General features: G+C 34.1%; 1 long non-coding RNA gene across 1 annotated transcript in view; it reads left to right on the top strand.

The window, feature by feature from the left end:
- LOC113615238 (uncharacterized) overlaps positions 1-10696 on the top strand; it is an 11868-nt gene extending 1172 nt beyond the window's left edge. Inside the window, exons 2-3 of the long non-coding RNA XR_003430999.1 lie at positions 8046-8056; positions 10686-10696. This is a non-coding gene — a long non-coding RNA (uncharacterized LOC113615238). The remainder of the gene's footprint in view (positions 1-8045; positions 8057-10685) is intronic.
- Positions 10697-23482: the final 12786 nt, after the last annotated feature.

Here is a 23482-nt window from a genome sequence, read left to right as displayed (position 1 = left end):
TATATATATATATATATATATATATATACACCATACCTTCTTTATCCATTCATCTGTTGATGGACACTTGGGTTGTTTCCATATCTTGGCTATTAGAAATAATGCTATTGTGAACATTGGGGTGCATGTATCTTTTCAAGTTAGTGTTTAAATTTTTTTTTTATATATACCAAGGAGTGGAATTGCTGGATCAGTAGTTCTATTTTTAATTTTTTGAGGACCCCCCCCCATACTGTTTTCCATAGTGGCTGCATCAATTTACATTCTCACCAACAGAGTACATGGGTTCCCTTTTTTCCACATTTTCGTCAAAATTTGTTATTTGCGGTCTTTTTGATGACAAGCCATTCTGATTGGTGTGAGGTAATATCTCATTGTGGTTTGAATTTGCATATCTTTAATTTTAATGGTATTGAGCATCTTTTTATGTGCCTGTTGGCCATCTGTTTGTCTTCTTTGGAAAAATGCCTATTCAGGTTTTCTACCCATTTTTATTGGGTTTTTAAATTTTTGATATTGACTTGTAGAGCTGTTTATTTATTGTGGAAAATAATCCCTTATCTATCATGTCATTTGTAAATATTTTATCCATTCTGTAGGTTGTCTTTTTGTTTTGTTGATGGTTTCCATTTCTATTCAAAAGTTTTTAAGTTTAATTAGGTTACATTTGTTAATTTTTGCTTTTGTTTCTTTTTTGCCTCAGGAGACAGATCCAAGAAAATATTGCAATAATTTACGTCAGAGAATGTTCTGTCTATGTTCTCTTCTAGGTGTTTTATGGTTTCAGGTCTTACATTTAGGTCTTTAATCCATTTTTTGTTTATTTTTGTATATAGTGTGAGAAAATATTCTAATCTCATTCATTTACATGTAGCTGTCCAGTTCCCAGCACCGCTTGGACTGGATTCTTCCAATCCAAAAACACTTGATGTTTTCCCATTATTTGTATTATATTCAGTTTCCTTCATTAATGTCAGAGAACAAGTTTTCAGAGAACAAGTTTTTCATTCCCTTTGTTAAATTTATTTCTAGGTATTTTATTCTTTGAGATGTGATTTCAAATAGAATTTTATTTTGGGTTTTTTTTTCTTTCTGATAGTTAATTATTAGTGTATAGAAAAGCAATAGATGTTTGTATATTAATCTTGTATCCTACAACTTTACTGAATTCATTCATGAGTTTTATTAGGTATTTTTAGTGGAGACTTTAGGGTTTTCTATAGATAGTATCATGTCATCTGCAAATAGTGACAGTTTTAATTCTTCCTTTCCAGTTTTGATCCCTTTTATTTCTTTTTCTTTTTTTAAAAAAATATATGTTTTTTTTAATAACTCATCTTTTTAAAAAGTAATTAATTAATTTTTGGCTGTGTTGGGTCTTTGTTGCTGTGAGCGGGCTTTCTCTAGTTGCAGCAAGCAGCAGTTCATGGGGTTCTCATTGAAGTGGCTTCTCTTGTTGCAGAGCATGGTTTGTAGGCACATGGGTTTCAGTAGTTGTGGCACGTGGTCTCAGTAGTTGTGGCTTATGGGCTGTAGAGTGCAAGCTCAATAGTTGTGGCTGATGGGCTTAGCTGCTCCACAGCATGTGGGATCTTCCCAGACCAGGGCTTGAACCAGTGTCCCCTGCATTGGCAAGCAGATTCTTAACCACTGTGCCACCAGGGAAGTCCCTTATTTCTTTTTCTTATCTGATTTTTGTGTCTAGGACTTCAATAGTATGTTAAATAGAAGTGGCAAGAATGGGCATCCTTTTTTGTTCCTCATTTTAGAGGAAAGCCTTTCAGTTTTTCAACATTGAGTATGATGTTAGCTATGGGTTTGCCATAAAAAGCCTTTATTATAATGAGATATGTTTCCTCTATATCAACTTTATGAGAGATTTTATCATTAATCAATGTTTTATGAGAGTTTTTAATCATGAATCAATGTTGAATTTTGTCAAATGCCTTTTCTGCTTCTATTGAGATGATCATGTGATTTTTATCCCTCCTTTTGTTATTGTAGTGTATCATATTGATTGATTTGCCAATATTGAACCATTTTTGTATCCTTGGAGTAAACCCCAGTCAATCATGGTGCATGATCCTTTTTATATGTTGTTGGATTCAGTTTGCTAATATTTTATTGAGGATTTTCTCATCTATATGCATATCAACAATATTAGTGTATATTTTTTTTGTAGTCTCTTTATCTGGTTTTAGTATCAGGGTAATTTTGGCCTCATAGAATGAATTTGGGAGTGTTTCTTCCTCTTCAATTTTTTGGAATAGTTTGAGAAGGATAGACATTAAGTCTTCTTTGTATGTTTAGTGGAATTCCCATGTGAAGCCATCTGGTCCTGGATTTTTGTATGCTGGTAGTTTTTTTTAATTACAAATTCAATTTCACTACTAGTGATTGGTATGTTCAGATTGTCTGTTTCTTTCTGATTCAGTCTTGGCAGTTTGTATGTTTCCAGAAATTTGTCTATTTCTTATAGGTTGTCTAATTTGTTGACATATAACTGTTCATAGTATTCTCTTATGATTTTTTTGTATCCCTGTGATATTCGTTGTTTTTTACCCTCTTTCATTTCTTTTATTTTTACATTTAAAATTTTCGTGGGGCCACAGTGCACTGTTTGTAGGACCTCAGTGCCCCAACCAGGGATCAAACCTGGGCCTTGGCAGTGAAAGTGCCAAGTCCTAACCAGTGGACTGCCAGGAAATTCCCTCCCCCCTTTCATTTCTTGCTTTGTTTATTTGGGTCCTCTCTCTTTTCTTCGTGATAAGCCTGGCTAAATGTTTATCAATTTTTTTTATCTTTTCAAGAAACCAGCTCTTGGTTTCACCAATCTTTTCTATTAGTTTTTTTTTTATTATCTCTATTTTATTTATTTCCAATTTCCTTCCTTCTGTTGACTTTGAGCTTTGTTTGTTTTCTTTTTCTAATTCCTTTAGATTGTAGGTTAGGTTGTTTATTTGAGATTTTTCTTATTTCTTGAGGAAAGCATGTGTGCTATAAACTTCCCTCTTAAGAATGGCTTTTGCTGCATCCCATAGATTTTGGAAAGTTGTGTTTTCATTTTCATGTGTCTTGAGATATTTTCTGTTTTCCTCTTTGATTTCTTCATTGACACATTTCTTTTTTCAGTACCGTGTTTTATAGTCTCCACATATTTGTGCTTTTCCCATTTTTCTTTCTGAAATTAATTTCTAGTTTCATACTGCCATTGTCAGAAAAAAAAATGCTTGATATATGTTCTATCCTCTTAAATGTGTTGATACTTCTTTTGTGGCCTAACATGTGATTTATCCTGGAGAACATTCTGTGCACACTTGAAAAGAGTGTGTATTCTGTTTTTGGATGGAATGTCCTGTAGATATCTATTAAGTCCAACCATTTTATTGTGTCATTTAAGACTACTGATGCCTTATTAATTTTCTGTATGGTTGATTTTCCATTGATGTAAGTAGTGTGCTTAAAGTTCCCTATTATTATTGCATCATTGTCAATTTCTCTTCTTGTGTCTGTTAATATTTGCTTTATGTATTTAGATGTTCCTGTATTGGATGCATATAGGTTAACAATTACAAATCCTCTTCTTGTATTGATACCCTTATCATTATATAATGGCCTTCTTTATCTTTTGTTATAGACTGTGTTTAAAAGTCTATTTTGTATGATACAGGTATTGCTACCCACTCTTTCTTGTCATTTCCATTCCCATGAGATATCTTTTCTCATCTCCTCGCTCAAAATCCGTGTGTGCCTTTAGCTCTGAAGTGAGTCTCTTGTAAGCAGCATTTATATGGGTCTTCTTTTTTCATCCAATCAGCCACCCTATGTCTTTTGATTGGAGCATTTAGTACATTGACATTTAAAGTAACTATTGATAAGTGTATGTACTTATTGCCATTTTATTATTTGTTTTCTGGTGTTTTTTGTAACTCTTTTCTGTTCATTTCTTCTTCTCTTTGTTTATTACTTTGTGGTTTGATTATTTTCTTTAATAATATGCTTGTGTTTCTTTCTTTCTAGTTTTTGTGTATCTATTATAAATTTTTGATTTGTGGTTACTATGGAACTCATATATGTTGGCATATAACTATATCTACTTGTTTTAAATTGGTAGTCATTTAAGTTCAAAAACATTCTAAAAGTTCTATTTTTTCACTGCCCTCCCCTACATTTTGTGTTTTTGATGTTACGTTTTACATCTTCGTGTTTATCTCTTCACTGTTTATTTTAGTTATAGTTGCTTTTATAATTTTTTTGTCCTTTACTCTTTATAATGGTTTATTTAAGTGATTGATCCTCAGCTCTTACTATATATTTGCCTTTCCTAGTGGGATATTTCTTTTCCTATAGATACTTCTTGTGATAGACTTTTCTTATCCACTTAGAGAAGACCATTTAACAGTCCTTTTAGGGAGGGTTTAATATTGATGGACTTTCAGGTTTTGCTTGTATGAGAAGTTCATTATCTCTCCTTTGATTCTAAATAATAATATTGTTGAGTAGAGTACCCTTGGTTGCAAGTTTTTCCCTTTTAGTGCTTTGAATATATCATGCTACTCCCTTCTAGCCTGCAAAGCTTCTGAAGAAAAATCAGCTGATAGCCTTATGGAGGTTCTTTTGTATATGACTCTTTGTTTTTATCTTTCTGCCTTTAGAATTCTATCTTTATCTTTTGCCATTTTAATTATGATGTCTTGGTGTGGGTCTGTTTGGGTTTATGTTATTTGAGACTCTGTGTTTCGTGTACCTGGATATCTATTTCCTTCTTCAGGTCTGAGACTTTTTCAGTCACAACTTCATCAAATACCTTTTTCATCCCCTCTTTCTCTCTTCTCATTCTGGGACCCCTATAATATGAATGTTGGTACTCTTGATGTTGTCCCAGAAAATTTGTTTTTAGCTTTGCTATTCTGATTGGATCTATCTTCCAGATCACTTATACATTCTTCTGTATTGCTTAGTCTGTTATTCCTTCATTCTGGTGTGTTTTTCATTTCAGTTATTGTATTTTTCAGTTCTGACTGGTTCTTTTTTATATTTTCTAGTTCCTTGTTAAAATTCTCACTGTGTTTATCTATTATTTTCCTGAATTCAGTTAGCATTCTTATTACTAATGTTTTGAATTCTTTATCTGATAAATTGTTTACTTCTCTTTCATTATTCATTTTTTCAGGGGTTTTCTCTTGCTCTTTCAATTGAGACTAGTTCCTTTCTCTTTACATTTTGTGTAACTTTCTCCACCTCTATGAATTTAGGTGAAACACTTTCCTATTGCAGTCTTGAAGGGATATCCTTATGTAGGACTCTCCATGGTCTGCATGTGCCCAGTGCATTTGGTGGGAGAGCTGGATTTGACATGAAAAGAAGACATCTTTCCTCAGGATATGTTGTCAGCTATCACCTTGGAAGGAGGTGGAGCTAGAGATAGAGGAGCTAGAGCCAGAGCCAGATGTGAGATGGGGCTTCCTCTGTGCTCAGAGGCTGTTACCACCCTACTGGATGTGGAGTCAGACCTCAAGTTGATGGAGCAGAAGCTCTGAGGGTCAGGTCTGAGCTGACTCTCTTTCCTTTAAGTGTGTGCTCTCTCATCTCCCAGCACCAGCACCCTTGTCCCAGAGGGAAGAAGTGCTGGATCAAGAGGGGCCCATGCAGGCTCTCAGCTCATGAGGAGGCATGGGCTATGGTGGTTCAACCACAGACAGAGGCTCAGGCTGTGTTTTATGCAGTGTCTGTGCAATTGCCAGTAATGGCAGCCCCACTGCATCTGAGTCTCCTTTGTCCCTCACAGCCAATGAATCTCCCCAGTCTTCTCAGCCTCTGCCCTGTTGTGGAGATGCTCTTCTCAGTAGGTGGGGTTCACTTGGGCTCTCAGCATATCAGGGCTTCGGCTGTGGTGGTCCAACTGCTGTCAGAGATCAGGGCTGCTTCTGGTGAGCTGCCTGAGCAAGCATCAGCAATGGCTATCCCTATTGCATCAGATGCCACCCCAGGTCCAAGTTGTCTCTCTGTTCCATGGTCAAGCTCTCTCCCTGGTTCTGGTAGCCCTTGCCCTTGTGCTGAGCTGTGAGGTGAAGTAAGTGGAGCTGAAGTATTTGCTCCACTCAGGCTTGAGCATGTGCCAGGGCAGTCACAGGAAATCAGGTAGCCACTGGAGTAGTCCTCAATCCACCTTATCTACTCTGCCTTGGGAACAAGCCAGCACTCTCATGTTCCTCACAAATGGAGTCCAGGCTTCCTATAGCCCTCCTGTTAGTTCTAGTGGCCCTCCAGCCAGCCAAGGGGGCTTTTCTGCCCTATGTTGGACTCCAGGACTGGGACACCAAATATATGGCTCAAACTGCTCACTAATTAGGGCAGATCTCCACTAGTGTATTCTCCCTTTTCCTCTGAGTCCCATCCCAGGGGTATGGTCCCAACCTGATTGCTCTGTTCCCTTCCTTCCTGATTCTGTGTGGATCTTTGTTACAGCCTTGGTTGTACTGTTTCTGACAGTTTACAGTTAGTTTTCAGTGAGAATTTTTCCACATTCAGATGTATTTTTGATGTGTCCATTGGGGGAGGTGAGTTCCACATCTTCCTACTCTGCCATCTTGATCCGAAGTTCCATTCTTCTCTTTTAAATGTGTGTCTGTGGGAAAGATTTTAAAACTAATGAGTAGCATTTTTCAGGACTAGTTCTGCCATTATTTGTACAAACCTAACACACATTTTCACTTCTCTAAATTTATTTCTTCGTCTGGAATTTTAAAGGGATTGAAATAATACTCTCTCAGTTTCCTTGTGGGGACACAATTGTAATATTGTATGACAACTTTACATCATCAGTTTTGATTGAAGGAGTTGGAGCTTTCAGAGATACATTTCATGACCCATGTTTGACAAAAACTTTGTTAACAGATGTGAAGAGGAACAGTTTATGGAATTCCTTGAGGTAATGTTATTTTATACCAAAAATATCTACTATGGTTTTATAGAAATGTCAGACATTTTAGTAGAGTATTTGAAATTCTTGAAGAAATGTTTTACATAAGAGCTGTCATTTTTAATATGAAAGTTTTGTTGTGATTTCATCATGGAACATTTTATCCTTTCAAATTTTTTTTTACAATACAACTTTGAGAAATATATTTTTCCATAAGATAATGAACCCTCATTATCAAGTATAGAAATTTCCTTAATTTCAATTGAAGAATAATATTCTAAAGTTTAAATATATAGTATATATTGATAATTTTAAAAGTTTTATGATTTTATTATAAAATTTCCTTAATTTTAATAGAAGAATAATATTCTAAAGTTAATTATATATATTGTATGAAATTTTTATGATAAAATTTGTGATTTTAATGTATTATAAAATATACTATGCTATAAAATTATTTTATAATAATTTTATAATAAAATTTTATATAAAATATATAATACTTTAAAGTTTGAAAACAGGTAATTTATAAAACTTAATTCATTTAACTATTTCATCTAATTTAAAATAAATTCAGTTAATTTATTTAACTCTTTCGCTAAGGCAACATAATCTTAGCATGATGCACTATTACTATAGTGTTGCTTTTTTGTTGTTATTTTTGGGGGTATTTACATAAATATTTTGATTAATTAGATCTTTGAAAACATCGTTAGAGTTTGCTTTGCAGAGAAACCCAAATACTTCCCTGAGGTGACTTGGAGGCTTGTAATAAAACAGAAATAGTAGCAATCAATATAATATTTAATCTGGACACCCCATCACTCTTAAACTAATAAACTAGAGTGTCAATGATGTCATAGCCAAAGATTCTCCTCTATTATAAATGGGTCAATTAGCAGCCCATAGAAACACCGTGCTCTAGGGCCAGATGCAAGCTTGTAAATGACACGTCAAAGCAGAGCTGATACACTGCTTTCCCTTCACAATGGGTCATGAATCAGTACTCATCACATTCTAGGCAGCCTAAACAAACAAACAAACAAGTAACTTTATACCCAGGGTTGTACTTTCCAGATCCACTTCCTCTCAAATAAACAAAACCCTGGTAATTATAACTCAGCTTTTTAAAAAGTCTAAAAAAATTTTTAAAAGAACCCCAACTTTTGATGTGGTGGTTAATTTTATGTATCAACTTGATTGGGTCACAAGACCCCAGATATTTGGTTAAACATTATTTCTGGGTATGTCTGTGGGGGGTGTTCATTTGTTGAAGGCCTGATTAGAAGAAAAGGCTGAGTAAGAAATAGTTCTTTCTCTCTGCCAAACTGTCTTTGAGCTGAGACATTGGTCTTCTCCTGCCTTTGGAATGAACTCAGACAAGACCATACAGCACTGGCTCTTCTGGTTCTCAGGTTTTCAGACTTGGACTAGAACTATACTGTTGACTTTCTTGGGTCTCTGGCTTATTGACTGTGGATCTTGGACTTCTCAGCCTCCGTAATCAAGTGAGCCAATTCCTAATAGTAAATTTCTTTAGATAGATAGTTAGACTGATCATCTGAAAATATTACTTCTTTCTCACCAGGATAAGATTAATTGCAAATTTAGTAACTTTGTTAATCTTATATTGTAGTTTCTCTTAGCTCCAGTTCTTTTAAACACCTGTTGTGGATTTTTGTTTGTTTGCTTTTTTAACTGTGAGCCAGTCTTTTGGAAATCCATGCTCTCTTTCAAAAATTATTTACAACTATATATCATATATCGTCCTTTCCCAGATATATAGCTGATTTTTAAAGGGAAAGAGATAAAACAAATGTGGGAATCAAAGCAGACTATAAACACAGATCATATAACTACAGCTATAGAATTATCAGACCTGGAATTAAAAAGGTATGCTACTTTGTCTGATGTACTTCACTCAGTATGACAATCTCTGGGTCCACCCATGTTGCTGCAAATGACATTATTTTGTTCCTTTTTATGGTTGAGTAATATTCCATTGTATATATATATATATATATATATATATATATATACACATATATACCACATCTTCTATCTTCTTTATCCATTCCTCTCTTGATGGACATTTAGGTTGCTTCCATGTCCTGGCTATTGTAAATAGTATTTCAATGAACATTGGGGTGCATGTATCTTTTTGAATTATGGTTTCTTTGGATATATGCCCGGGAATGGGACTGCTGGGTCATATGGTAGTTTTACTTTTAGTTTTTAAAGGAACCCCCATACTGTTCTCCATACAAACACTATGGATTTACATTTGCACCAACAGTGTAGGAGGATTCCTTTCTTTCCACACCCTCTCCAACATTTATTGCTTTTAGATCATTTTAATGATGGCCATTCTGATTGGTGTAAGGTGATACCTCGTTGTAGTTTTGATTTGCATTTCTCTATTAGTGGTGGATCTAGAGATTTTCACACTGAGTGAAGTAAGGCAGACACAGAAAGACACATATATATCGCTTATATGTGGAATCTAAAAAAATAGGGTACAAATGAACTCATTTACAAAGCAGAAGTAGAGTCACAGATGTAGAAAACAAACTTATGGTTACCAGGGGATAAGAGGGAAGGGATAAATTGGGAGATTGGGATTAACATATATACACTACTATATATAAAATAGATAACTAATAAGAACCTGCTGCATAGCACAGGGAACTCTACTCAATACTCTGTGATGGTCTATATGGGAAAAGAATCTAAAAAAAAAAGAGTGGATATATGCATATGTATAAATGATTCACTTTGCTGTACACCTGAAACTAACACAACATTGTAAATCAACTATACTCCAATAAAAATTAAAAAATAAAAATGAAAATAAAAATTAAAAAATAACAACAACAAAAGGTGTGTTACCAATACATTCAAAAACTAGAGTAAAAGCTGAAGAATATCATCAGAGAATTGAATCTATTAAGAAGTATAAAATGGAAATTCTATAATTGAAAACAAAATAAATGCTATGAAAAGAACAAAACAAAACTGTGGGTTAAAATGAAAAGTTTTAACATACATACAATTGGAGTCACCAAAAGAAAATAAAACATATATATATATAAATATGTATATAATATATATATATTTATATACATAATATATAATATGTATATAAATAAAATAAAATATATATAAATGTATATATATATGTTTTAACAAATAATGGTATAGAATTTTCCAACATTCATTATAGACCTTGAGCTATGGGTTCAGAAACTTTTATGAACCCCAAACCAATTAAAAAAAAACCTGATACTTATTCACATAATAGTAAGATTATTGAAAACCATAAAAAAGAGAAACTTTAAAAGCAACCAAAGAGAAAGAATACATTACCTTCAAAGGACCATAAATATGATTGATATCTAGCTCTGCAACAGAAACAATGAAAGACAGAAAACACTGATGCCATTTTTAAAGAGCTGAAAGAATATAACTATCAAACTAGAATATTATTCCACAAAAGAAATATTCTTTAAGAATATAGGAAAGTAGAGACATTTTCAGAGAAACAGTGAAAATCTTTCATCTCTACACCCATACTGAGGAAATACTACATGGAATTTTGGGGCGGAATTAAAATTATTTTAGATGGAAACACAGTAAATCAGTCAGAAATGAAGAGCATGAGAATTGATAGCTACATAGGGAGATCTAAATTAAAACAGACTGCTTAATGTAATAATAAATTAGTAATAATAATATTTGTATTTTTTAAACCACACAAATGCAGAATTAAAAGTCATAATAAAATAGTATAAAAATTAAGGAGAGTAAATGCCATAAGGCCATTACATTGACTAGAAAGTGGTAAAGTATGAATTTAATATGAAATCCAGTAAGGCATGGATACATATCATAGCTTCTAACATAACAATGAAAAGAATAATGATACAATTCAACAATAAAAAAGATAACCCATTAGAAAATGAGCAATGTACTTGAGTGGACATTTCTCCAAAGAAGACATACAAATAACCAGTGATCACATGAAAAGATGGTGAACATCACTAATCATTGTGGAAATGTAAATCAAAACCATAATTATATACCACTTCATACCATACCCATTAGAATGGCTATTATGAAAAAAGCAGAACTAACAAGTGTTGATGAGGATGTGAAGAAATTGGAATCTTGTATATTGCCGGTAAGAATGTAAGATGGTGCAGATGCTGTGAAAAATGGTATGGTCGTTCCTCTAAAAATTAAACATAATTGTGTCATGTAACATATCTGTTCCATATCTGGGTGTATATCCAAAAGAATTGAAAAAAGAGACTTACAGATATTTGTACACTCATGTTCATAATAGCATTATTAACAATAGTCAAAAAGTGGCTGCAACTCGTGTCCATTGATGGATGAATGGATAAACAAAATGTGATGTATACATACAATGAAATATTATTCAGACTTAAAAAGGAAGGGAATTCTCACATGTACTACAACATGGTTGAACCTTGATGACATTATATTGATACTGACTGAGATAAGACAGTCACTTATGTGAAGTACCTAACGTAGTCAAATTTATACAGATAAAAAGTTGAATGATGGTTGTCAGGAACTGGGTGGAAGAGGGAATGAGGAATTATTGTTTAATGAGTATGAAATTTTGTTTTGGGACGATAAAAAAGTTCTGGAAATGGATGCTTGTAATGGTTGTACAACATTGTGAATATAATTAATGTCACTGAAATGTACACTTAAAAATGGTAAATTTTATGTCATATATATTTTACCACAATAAAAAAGAACCTTAACAACAATAAAAATAATAACAGAATGTATTATTAGCAAGCTAATAGAGGATGAGGAGTGGAAAAATAAAAATACTTTATCCAGAAAGGGCAAGAAATATAAAAAGAAGAAACAATGAACCGATGGGACAAATTAAAAAACAAATAGTAAGCTGGTAGAGATACATCTAAGTTTAATAGACAATATTAATCATAAAAATTGGATTAAAAAATGAAACAACTATACATTTTGTTGGTTTGCAGCATCGGGAGTTCCTGGGTAAAATCTGAAACTGGTTCTTTTGCAGGGAGGCAAGGAGAAACTGAAGAAAGAGGCGGGCCTCTCCAGATTGGTAGGTGGCAGATTTAATAAGCAAAGGAACTGTGAGTCTTGCCCTGGGTGGCCACAAGATGAGTAGATCTCTGCACCGGCCCACCAGAATCTTAAAAGATTAAATAGGGGCCTTGACTGGGTTCAGTAGTGTACACAGTCCAGATGGTCTCAACAACACCTTGCTCTTGCAAGGTTGCATCCTTGGAACACTCCTAGTGTGGGAACTGTGGGTGGAATGTATATTCAAAGGACAGGGGAGAGGGTGAGGAGCCTCGGATTGCCAGGGTCCAGCTCACAGATCAACCAGAGGTCATGACCTCTCAAATACCTCCTTCAACAATGTTGCTTACATAAGTGCATCTTTAATGTAAGGATATAGAATAGTTGAAAGAAAGAGGGAGGAAGAGATGAATACTGCAAATAGTAACCAACATAAAGCTGTAAAACTATACTAATATCAAATATTTAAGGAAGTGATTATTAATAGAGATATTCAACAGAAAGTATACAAGGCCTAAATTTGTACACCACTAATTCTATATTCTCAAAACTGATAAAAAGGGACAGAGAGACAAATTCACACTCATAATTTGATACTTATATATAACTTATTCAGTGAATAATAGGTGAAGCAGACAAAAATTCAGTGTGGGTATTAAAATTTTAACTGCGTAAACAACATTAAACAACTTGATGTTGTATATATACGTTATATGAAATATATATAATATGTAATATATGTAATTCTCTCTACACACACACGCACATGTGCGCACACACACACAAACGCTGCGCTCAAACAACTGCAAAATTCATTCTTTTCAAGTGTACATAGAACATTTCGCAAAATAGGTCATCACATGCTGGACCACAAAGCAAGTCCTAACAAATTTCAAAGAATTTGAAAATGAAGTCATAAAACGTATGTTCTGACAAAAATGCAATTAACCTGGAAATTAAAAAAACAAATAATAAAAATAGAAAGATAACCAGTAAAATCCCCAAACTTTGCATATTAAACAATGCATTTGTAAATCATCCATGTGCCACAGAAGAAATTATATGGAAATCAGAAAATATTTTGAACTAAAATATAATAATAATATTACATAAAAGTCTTTTGTATGCTACTACAGCTGTGCTTAGAGAATAAATTAGTAGATATGCAATAATAAGAGAAGAAAATCTGAAAAATTAACACTATAAACTTCCATGAGAAGCTGAAAAAATGAATTAAATATAAAATAGAAGCAAGGAAATAATGAAAAGTAAAAGCAGAAATCAATAAAACAGAAAACAAATTGTTAGGGAAAATAAAGAAAAAAATTTGATTGTTTGAAAATACTATTAAAATTGATAACCTAATAAAACTGTTCTTGATTTAAAAATAAAAGAGATAGTACAACTTATTAAAGAAATAAAGGTTATATCTATATTTGATAGATATGGAAAATTTATTAAGCTTATAATTATATTAAATGAACCAATATCTTGCAAACCACAACTTACTGAAAGTGACACAAGAAAGAAAATTAAAGGTAAGTTGTTCTATATCTTTTATTAAATTGAATTCACAATTTAAACTTCCACTAAGAAAACTCAAAGTCCAAAGGACTTTGAATTCTTCCAAAAATTTAGGGAAGCAATATCATTATTATTACAAAAACCTTTGGGAATAGAAATAGAGGGAATATTTCCCAAAACTTTTTAATAGCAAACATAATTTGATACCAAAACAAGGCATGGACATTTCAAGTAAGGAAATTTGTAAGCAAATTTATTTAAAGAACATAGACACAAAAATCTGAAATGAAATATCAGCAAAATTAATGCAGTAATGCAGAAAGTAGTGTTTGTTCTAGTAAGATGAGTGGTGTAATGTCTGTAAATCAATCAATATAACGTACTGCATTAATAAGATAAAGGAGGAAAACATGGGGTTATCTGATTAGATGTAGAAAAATATTGATTAAATCATTGTCTACTTCTTTTTAAAAAATCTATTGGCAAACTGGGGAAATAATGGGAAATTTCATTAAACTGATAAGGGGAGTTGTATCAGTTGGTTATTGCAGACTAAAAATCAGCTCAAAACTCCATGACAAAAATTCATATATATTTTTTGCTCTTGATTCTGTTGGTTGGCCAATTTAGGATGGGTTTGAAATTAACAAATAGAAAATGAAATACTCAAATATTATCTTTAAAATAGCATCAAACATAGCAAATACATAGGAATAGATCATAAGAAAGATGTGGAAAACCTCTACACTGAAATTACAAAACAAACGTTACTGAAATAAAGGAAAAAGAACAAGTAAAGGCAATAATGTACTATGTTTATGGATTGGAAGACTCATTGTTTAAAGACATTGACTATCAACTATATGCCCCTCAAATGGTACATACAACATAATACCAATCAAAATCTCTGCAGGGGTGTGTGTGTGTGTTTATTAAAAATGAATGTAGAAATTCAAAGAGTAAAGAGTAGCAAAGACAAGCCTGAAGAACAAACACGAGGACTTAAACTACCAGATATTATGCTTTATTACAAAACTATAGTAAAACTGTGTGGCATTGACATAATCGGATAAATAGTCCAGAGAGACCCCAAAAAGAATCCAGAATGATACATGCATGTAAAAAAAATCACACCATTTATAACAAAAGTGCCACTGAAATGCAATGAAGAAAGGTTCATATTTTCAGTATATGATACTGGATAAACTGGGTATATCTATGGAAAAAAAAAATGAACCTTCACATTTTCAGTAGGTGATGCTGGGTCAGATGAATATCCAGAAGAAGAAATTGAATTAAACTTTTTCTCACATCTCACACCATATATAAAAATTAATTCCAGATGGACTGAAGATTCCAGATGGATTGAAGATCTAAATGAGAAAGGTAAATTATTAAAACCTCCCTCCAAAATTGGAGAGTATTTTCATAGCTATAACATAGGTGAGTTGCTTTATAAATTTGATTGTGAGAAGGAAGCATGTATACCGGACTTTCTGATCCCATTTATATAAAGTTCCATAAAAATAAAAATAAAACCAATCAATGATGCTGGAAGTCACAGTTGTGGTTACCTTGGTGGTTTAATTACTGTGAATTTGTACCAGGAGTCTTCTGGAGTGCTGGTTATGTTTATAATACCATTTACAATAGTATCAAAAAGAATCAGGTACCTATGGATAAATCAAAGATGTGAAAAACTTTGATACAAATACTTAAAATACAAAAAATTATTGAGAGAAATGAAAAAATGCATAACAAGACATTTTCATGAGCTGGAAGACCCATTGTAAATATGCCCACTATATTCTCAAAATAATAAAGGCAAAGCCATCACAATCAAGGGCTATTTTGTTACATTTCAATATCAAAGTATGTACGATATGTTTCAATAAAAAAAAATTAGCACAATAAAGGAAATAGGACATAAAATGAATTGTAATTACCTACAACAAAGGAAAAAGAAGAAGGAAAAAGAAATATGTTGTAGCTGCCGCGTACTCTTGTTTTTTCACGTTTATTAGATGAGGATGTATGACTATCTAGATATGGTGCTAAAACATTCCATTCTTCATGTCAAATTTCTCACCTTCTCAAATTGCATAAGTGTAGACATTTTGGACCTTTATACCTGTGATATTCTGGGAAATGGCCTTACTATTCCTCAGTAATATTTTACAAGTGAACTTGACGTGGAAAGGATCACTGTCCTGAAATACATTTGTTCCATAGTAGAACCATTGGTTCCATAGTAGAACCTCAGTGACTGTGGAGCATAGTGAGATGCATGTGTATAAATATTCTGAGGCCCATTATAATGCACTTCACTATCACATGAGATGCAACATAAAGGAAAGTCAGACTGAAAGTGCTGTGTTATTCAACTGTTTCATTTACAATCAAAATCTGTGGCTCAGCATAGCCTACGGCAGGTCCATATGTAAAGAATTCATGAATGTGATATTACTTAAACAAAATAAAAGACAGCCTATTTATACAACAATTTAATAATTTTATTGTAATTCTGCACAATATTTTATGGAACTATTGAACAGAAGATTTGTGAATCTTTAGAAATAAATTAATTCACCTTCTATTGGACAAAATTGCCTATGGTTTTCTAAGTGTTCTTTTAACACCTCTAGAGATGTGAAGTTCGTTATCTTATGGGGCAGTTTATTAAATTTTTAAGTTATTAGAAGACTCATACTAATCTGAAACCTGTTTTCCTGTAACTTGTATTTGTCATTTTTAAATCTTCCCTGGGGTGCCACATAGAATAAAAGTTTAATTTCAGGCAAAGCCGCATATATTTTTAGATTGTTTACAATTTTTTTTTCTTCTAGATAAATTCAGATTGCAAAACAATTGAGTATATTATGAACTAGGCAACATATTGTATTCAATGAACATTTCTAAAACATGTATTTTGATTTTTCATAGATTGCTAATTAATTTATACTTTAGATATTCTTTAAGCTTGGCTTCTCCATCCAAAAGTATGACATCATCATCAAGTCATTTACTAAAGTGAGAAATTCTTGAATCCTCTCTTCCTCTAACCCTGTACATCTAAGCCATCTGCAAATACTATAGGCTGTACTTAAATGGTCTGCCTGAGTCCACTTTTAATCCCTATAGTCCATTCTTCACACAGAACTAGTAATCTTTCTAAATTATAAAATCATGATATTTTGTAGTGGGCAGCCTGCTAAGATAGCCCACAATGATCTACATCTCCTGATATTCATGCCATTTTACCATTCCTTCCCCTGAGGGTTGGTTGGACATATTGGCATCTAATGAATAGAATATGGCAAAAGTAATGGGATTTCACTTCTGAGCTTAGGTTACAGAAGACTGTGACTTCTATCTTGTTTGCTCTCTCTCTCTCTCTCTCTCTGGCTCTTCTCAGTTACACCTTCTAATGAAGCAATCTGCCCTGCTGTGAATTGCCTTATGGAGAGACCCATGGGGAAGGGAAGCAAGGGTGGCCTCCAGCCAACAGCCAGTAAGGAACTGAGACTCTCAGTTCAATAGTCTACATGAAACCGAATTCTGCCAACAATCACATAAGTGAACTTGGAAATTGATCTTTCCCCGGTCTATCCGTGAGATGCCTGTATTCCCAGCCAACACTTTGATTGTAGCCTCATGAGAGACCCTGAGCCAGAGGTCTCAGGTAAACTGTGCCTGGACTCCTGAAACTATAGAAATTGTGAGATGATAAATGCTGTTTGAGCCTCTAAATTTTGGGGTATTTGTTAGACAGAAATAGATAACTAACACATACTCCTTTGTTAAAACCCTTCAATCATTTTCAATACAAAAATCCCTCTGGCTAACAATGCAATCAACAGCCTACTGCCTACTTCTTTACTCTCCCCTTGTGCTTCTCTCCTGTTGACAGAGCTCCAGCTTCTGGAGCAAGTGAAGCTCTTGTCGACTTGAAGCTTTTGTTCATGCTGATCTCTCTGCTGCCATGTTCTCCTGTGCTCTCTTCTCATGGCTGGCCTCTTGTCATTCTTTTGACTTTCTTGAAGCTGTATCTAATAAAGCTCTTCCCTAACTCCTAATTAGATACCTTAACCCTAGATTATGTTCAGAGCACTTTACTTTTTTTTCTTTTTTTTTTTTTTTTTCGGTATGCGGGCCTTTCACTGTTGTGGCCTCTCCCATTGCGGAGCACAGGCTCCGGACGCGCAGGCTCAGCGGCCATGGCTCACGGGCTCAACGGCTCCGCAGCATGTGGGATCCTCCCGGGCCGGAGCACAAACCCGTGTCCCCTGCATCGGCAGGCGGGCTCCCAACCACTGCGCCACCAAGGAAGCCCCAGAGCACTTTTCTTAACTCATATAATTTCAATTATTGAGCTGCTACTTAAAAAAAATCTGACTCTCTTACTGGTCTGGTTATGCCAGGATTCCAACCTGGACTCCAGGGATTCCCCCTGTATCACACTGCCAACCACGTTGAACTGTCCTGGTTTGTAACATTCTATAAGTTAATGCATTTGTTATCAAAATTTCTTTGTGGTTTTAGAGGATGCAATCTAAATTTTTAAAAAGTTCAAATAGTATTTATAAGAAAGAGTAATAAGGAATTACAACAAAGAGCAAGACAAAATCGATGTCAGGAGCTAACCATTTAATTTTCATTACAGAACCTTAGTTCTGCTTATATTCTATTCTTAGTGTAGTTTTATTTTTATTCCTTCAATTTTACTCTGTGAAGAAACAATTTAGGATTTAATTTTTTTGTAACATGAAATGCGCATTACAATTAAAATTTAAATGTGCCTCAAAAGATTGAATTGGATTCTTGGCTAATAAAGGAACACAGCATATTTTTCTCTTTTCACCAGCCATTATGTCCAGCCTGAAGGACACTTGAAATTATTTCAAACATTGGTATGAATGGTTTTATTTCAAAATCTTCATAGTCATGTATTAAAAAGAGAGTTGTCTGGGATGAATGACTATTGAGAAAAAAAGATCAGGCAGTAGTCATATTTCAGGATTATATTACTGCCTTTTCTTTAACAGTTCTGAAGACTCCACAGACTGAGTAAATGTCATCCCCAAAACAGTAAAAACTGAGAATCTGGAAGGCTTTAATATAGCATTCACAGAAATCCTTACAAGTAGAGCCACGCATTAGTCCTCATTTCAATGAAACTATTTCATAGCATTCAAGATGAGAGTCTATTACTTAGTTTTTACCATATTGGGTACCCAACAGCCCAGTATCACTCTCAGTGTGACTTATTAACATGGATCAGGTTAGAAAATGAATTCATTCTCAGTTGGTCAACTTTATTTGCTCGATTTATTGAATGGTTCCCCAATCTACAAAGAAGAACAGTCAGCCCTTTCTTCCCTTTGAAAATATCCAGGCTTCCCTTTCTTTTCCTTCTCCTGCTTGCCTCAGGGACATTTCATGCTTAACAGCCTTGGATTGATTTCTGTGCCCATTGGTGCTTCCATTTGCCATCTGTTAGTTGAAGTATTTATATATTTAGAAACACAGGAAAGAGAGAACGTGAGAAACTGAAGATGTTTGAATAGGTAGGACAGGACAGCTATGAAACTCTTTGTATGAACCGTTACTGATCCATAATATGTGGATAGTTGGAATAAGATATGAGATTTCAAAAGTATTGAATTGCTAGATATTAAAGCACTGAAGCAAAGGAAAAAATAGGGTTTTTTTTGTTTTTTTTTTTAACATCTTTATTGGGGTATAATTGCTTTACAATGGTGTTGTTAGTTTCTGCTTTATAACAAAGTGAATCAGTTATGCATATACATATGTTCCCATATCTCTTCCCTCTTGCATCTCCCTCCCTCCCACCCTCCCTATCCCACCCCTCCAGGTGGTCACAAAGCACCGAGCTGATATCCCTGTGCTATGCGGCTGCTTCCCACTATCTACCTTACATTTGGTAGTGTATATATGTCCATGCCTCTCTCTCGCTTTCTCACAGCTCACCCTTCCCCCTCCCCATATCCTCAAGTCCATTCTCCAGTAGGTGTGTGTCTTTATTCCTGTCTTACCCCTAGGTTCTTCATGACATTTTTTTTCTTAAATTCCACATATATGTGTTAGCATATGGTATTTGTCTTTCTCTTTCTGACTTACTTCACTCTGTATGACAGACTCTAGGTCTATCCACCTCATTACAAATAGCTCAATTTCGTTTCTTTTTATGGCTGAGTAATATTCCATTGTATATATGTGCCACATCTTCTTTATCCATTCATGCAATGATGGGCATTTAGGTTGTTTCCATCTCCGGGCTATTGTAAATAGAGCTGCAATGAACATTTAGGTACATGACTCTTTTTGAATTATGGTTTTCTCAGGGTATCTCACACCAGTCAGAATGGCCATCATCAAAAAATCTAGAAACAATAGATGCTGGAGAGGGTGTGGAGAAAAGGAACACTCCTGCACTGCTGGTGGGAATGTGAATTGGTACAGCCACTATGGAGAACAGTGTAGAGGTTCCTTAAAAAACTACAAATAGAACTACCATATGACCCAGCAATCCCACTACTGGGCATATACCCTGAGAAAAATAGGGTTTTGATAGCATTGGTTATAAGAATGTATAAAGAGTGTTAATATATACTGGTATTTTTAAAAGTAGAGAATTAGAAAAAACAACTTTACTCATAATCTTCAAAAACATTTTAACTTGTTATTATTGGAGGAGGGAAAATGTAGACATTAAACTTGAGTGAAAAAAATTGTAGCCCTTTTTAGCATCTTGATCAGTTTATTGCTGCCTTGAGATCAAAGGGAGCTCTTTAATGGGGTACAAAAAGTCTCATATACTAAGGAAAGGCAATGAGGTTAACTTGGCAAAAATGTTGTGATTTAATTGTGTAAATGTTTTTGTAATTTGTAAATTGTGTTAATTAACCCTTTTTAAAAGAGGATTGAAAAATAAGCATCTTAAAATAGTGTGAAAATTCTTCTCTCAAAGAGAATAACTTATAGAATATTTTATTCCATAAATTGCTCTCTGAGCTTTTAACACACACACACACACACACACACACACACACACATGCACACATTTGAACAACCAATGAAAAGCATTACTCATTTGTTTATGTGTCTGGACTTCTTGGCGTTCTCTCTCCCTTTTCCTCCTCTCACTGCTTCATCTGTTTTGCCTTATTTTCTTCACTTCCCCTTTGGTTCTCCTGTGACTCTGTGTACCGCCTTATGGTGGAGCCTGGCCAATGTCAACCATCGTTCCCATGATGTTTACTACCTCAATTAAACCAGGCTGCAAATGGAATGTGCTTCCAAGATTTCTCTTCCCACAGCAGTTGCTGCTCCCACAAAGGATACATTTGCCTAACATGTCAACATCTGGAAAATCTGTAGCAGTTGCAGCTTATGGTCCACAGTCAAAACCCTGACATCAGCAATGCATGAGGCAACGAAGAGGAAGGAACTCAGGACACCAGAAACAATATCCAACTCACCCCTGTGTCCCCTATAGGAATTTAGGAAAGATTTTCCTTTTCTTAATGATTGATCTTCATAAGAGAAGGATCATAACAGAATTATGGGAATTTAGAGCCATAGGGACCTTTGAGATCAAATGATTTATGTGCCCAATACCTTACTTTAGAGATGAGAACCTAGATAACCAGGACAAAAAAGACCCCTAAACTTGATGACTTTTAATTACCTGGAATTTTTATATAGATACAGTTTGAAATTTGAATTAGAGTTTTTTTTTAACTAAACCATTATACTTACAACCTGGAAATATTACATGTGGGGGGTGTGTGTGTGTATGTGTGTGTGTGTGTACATTCATGAATATTTTTGATAATACCAATTTTAAAAACCCTTTTTTATCTACTATACAACAGGATCAGATTGCTCTATGATTTTTGTAGGCCTGACTCTATATAATAATAAACAGATAATTCATTTAATAAAATTCACATATAACTATACAAAATTGTAAAAGTCATGCTGCAGTGGTTAGTTGACATAAATTAATGTTGTATAGTTATTTAATGGTATGTTTATGGATTTTGGTTTTGCACTTTTCTTAAATATTTTTAAGTCAATGAATATCCCCGACTCCAGTCTCAAACATTCTTACATGTCTTTGGAAAACTAGGGGGTCTCAGACAATGTGACTATATTGCCTAGTAAATAAAATAGTCCTGAGTTGGTGTGTAGGTAAGAGATTTGAACCAAGAAAAAGAATTGTGTTCATGTTTTGCCACTGACTAGATATACAGCCTTTAGCAAGTCCCTTTTCCTATCTGGCATCATTTGAAAAATTATGTGATTAGCCCAGTTATGTTTACATTAGTTCCAGCTCTAGGAACTATTATGAACTCAAAATTTAAATCAAGGAAAGGAAGTGAAACATCAGTCAAGCAATAAATGTTGTTGAGTTGGAGTGGAGTTAAAGTGGTTATCAAAATTTACAGGGAATATTCACTCCCTGAAATCAAAGTATTTCTCACTTCTCTCAAAAATAATCTCCATGGGGGTCAAATGTGGAAAGAAATATATTTTATTCGAGTCTCATTTTTTCATGAACATGCATATTTGGTCAATTTACATGAGACAAAATATTGAATCTGAATAGAAATTAGGATCCTACAATTTCAACTCTTCATCTTTTTTTGGTCTGTGAGTTTTAAGGCCCTGAAAAAAACCATAGAAACTCTCTAAAGAACAGATAGCTTTCATTTTTTTATTTTTTTGAGATTTTTCTAAGATGATTGATAAATATATTTACTGGTTAAAATAATTGAAAAGATATACCGTTTTTTGAGCACTTAGGTGGTCTTATCATTATTGGGAATAGAGGTTAAGGAGGAGTGAAGAGTGTGTATTGTATGAGTTTTAGGTTGATTTTAGGGGAGGGAGGTGAAAAGTGATGCTCAGGAGAAGGTTAAGGAATGCCTTTGTGACTGGGGTGGGGCAGTGGGAGCTGTGGGAACCAAGGATGCTGACATGGGCTGGAGAGAAAGTCATGCATCATATCAAAGGAGTCATGGGTTGTGAGACCCTGCTGGAGTAGGCACCTCTGCTTTTCTGAGATAGACCTTTGAATGAACCATCTTCTGTTAGAAATGGGCAAAGGAAACTGGAATGAATACCATGTTTCCTCTTTTATTTTGTCTTAATGATCCATGGTTCTCTTCCAAATCCACTCCAGGCAAGGCAATAAACAGTATAGAGACAATGTCTTTTGATATATATTAATTTAATAACATGTGCTTCCTGATACAAAGGGAAATATCCTTTAGCATTTTTGTGGTTGCAATAAATACATGGGGAAAATATTCAGGAGGTTCTAAATTGCCCACATTTTTTCACTTTTGTTTTTGCTTCATAATTTAAACAGATGAAAACAATCAAGAGCTTACATAGTGGGATGTAAATATGAAGATTAGTCAATTTATTTGATGCAAAATATTTTCAGAGTTTTTCCAATAAGTAAATGGTAAAGAACTCTTTTGCATTTTAAACTAGAGAATTTTGCTATTGATAACATTGCTTTTTTTGGGGTAGGGACGGGGGGATAAGAGGGTCTTTTCTTCTCTTTTCTTTATTTTTCCAAGAAGAAAGATTGAAATTAGTCCTAAAATCTGTAGTAAAACAGTTTACAAGTTTGCTTAGCTTTATAAAGTTTGCAAATACCTAGCCCTTGGGACCCAATGCCTTAAGCCATCTTGTTTTATTCTGAAAGGCACCTCCTTTGTTAGAAAGCTTGTCCTTTCAACAACAACAAAAAAATCACTGGCTGGTAATCTAATCTTTGAAAAAGAACTTGGATTTTCTGGCAACAAAAAAGAGAAAAGCAGTATTGGAAAATAAACTACACTGGAAACTAAAAGCTTGAGAGGAAGGGGAAAAGAACTCCTTAAAAATAGT

This window comes from Aethalodelphis obliquidens, unplaced genomic scaffold (assembly GCF_003676395.1).
Source record: "Aethalodelphis obliquidens isolate GAN/ISIS:26980383/991018 unplaced genomic scaffold, ASM367639v1 scaffold1, whole genome shotgun sequence".
In the NCBI taxonomy this organism is placed as follows: domain Eukaryota; kingdom Metazoa; phylum Chordata; class Mammalia; order Artiodactyla; family Delphinidae; genus Aethalodelphis; species Aethalodelphis obliquidens.
Note: the sequence above shows the minus strand (reverse complement) of the source record. Positions and strands in the feature narration are given on the sequence as shown.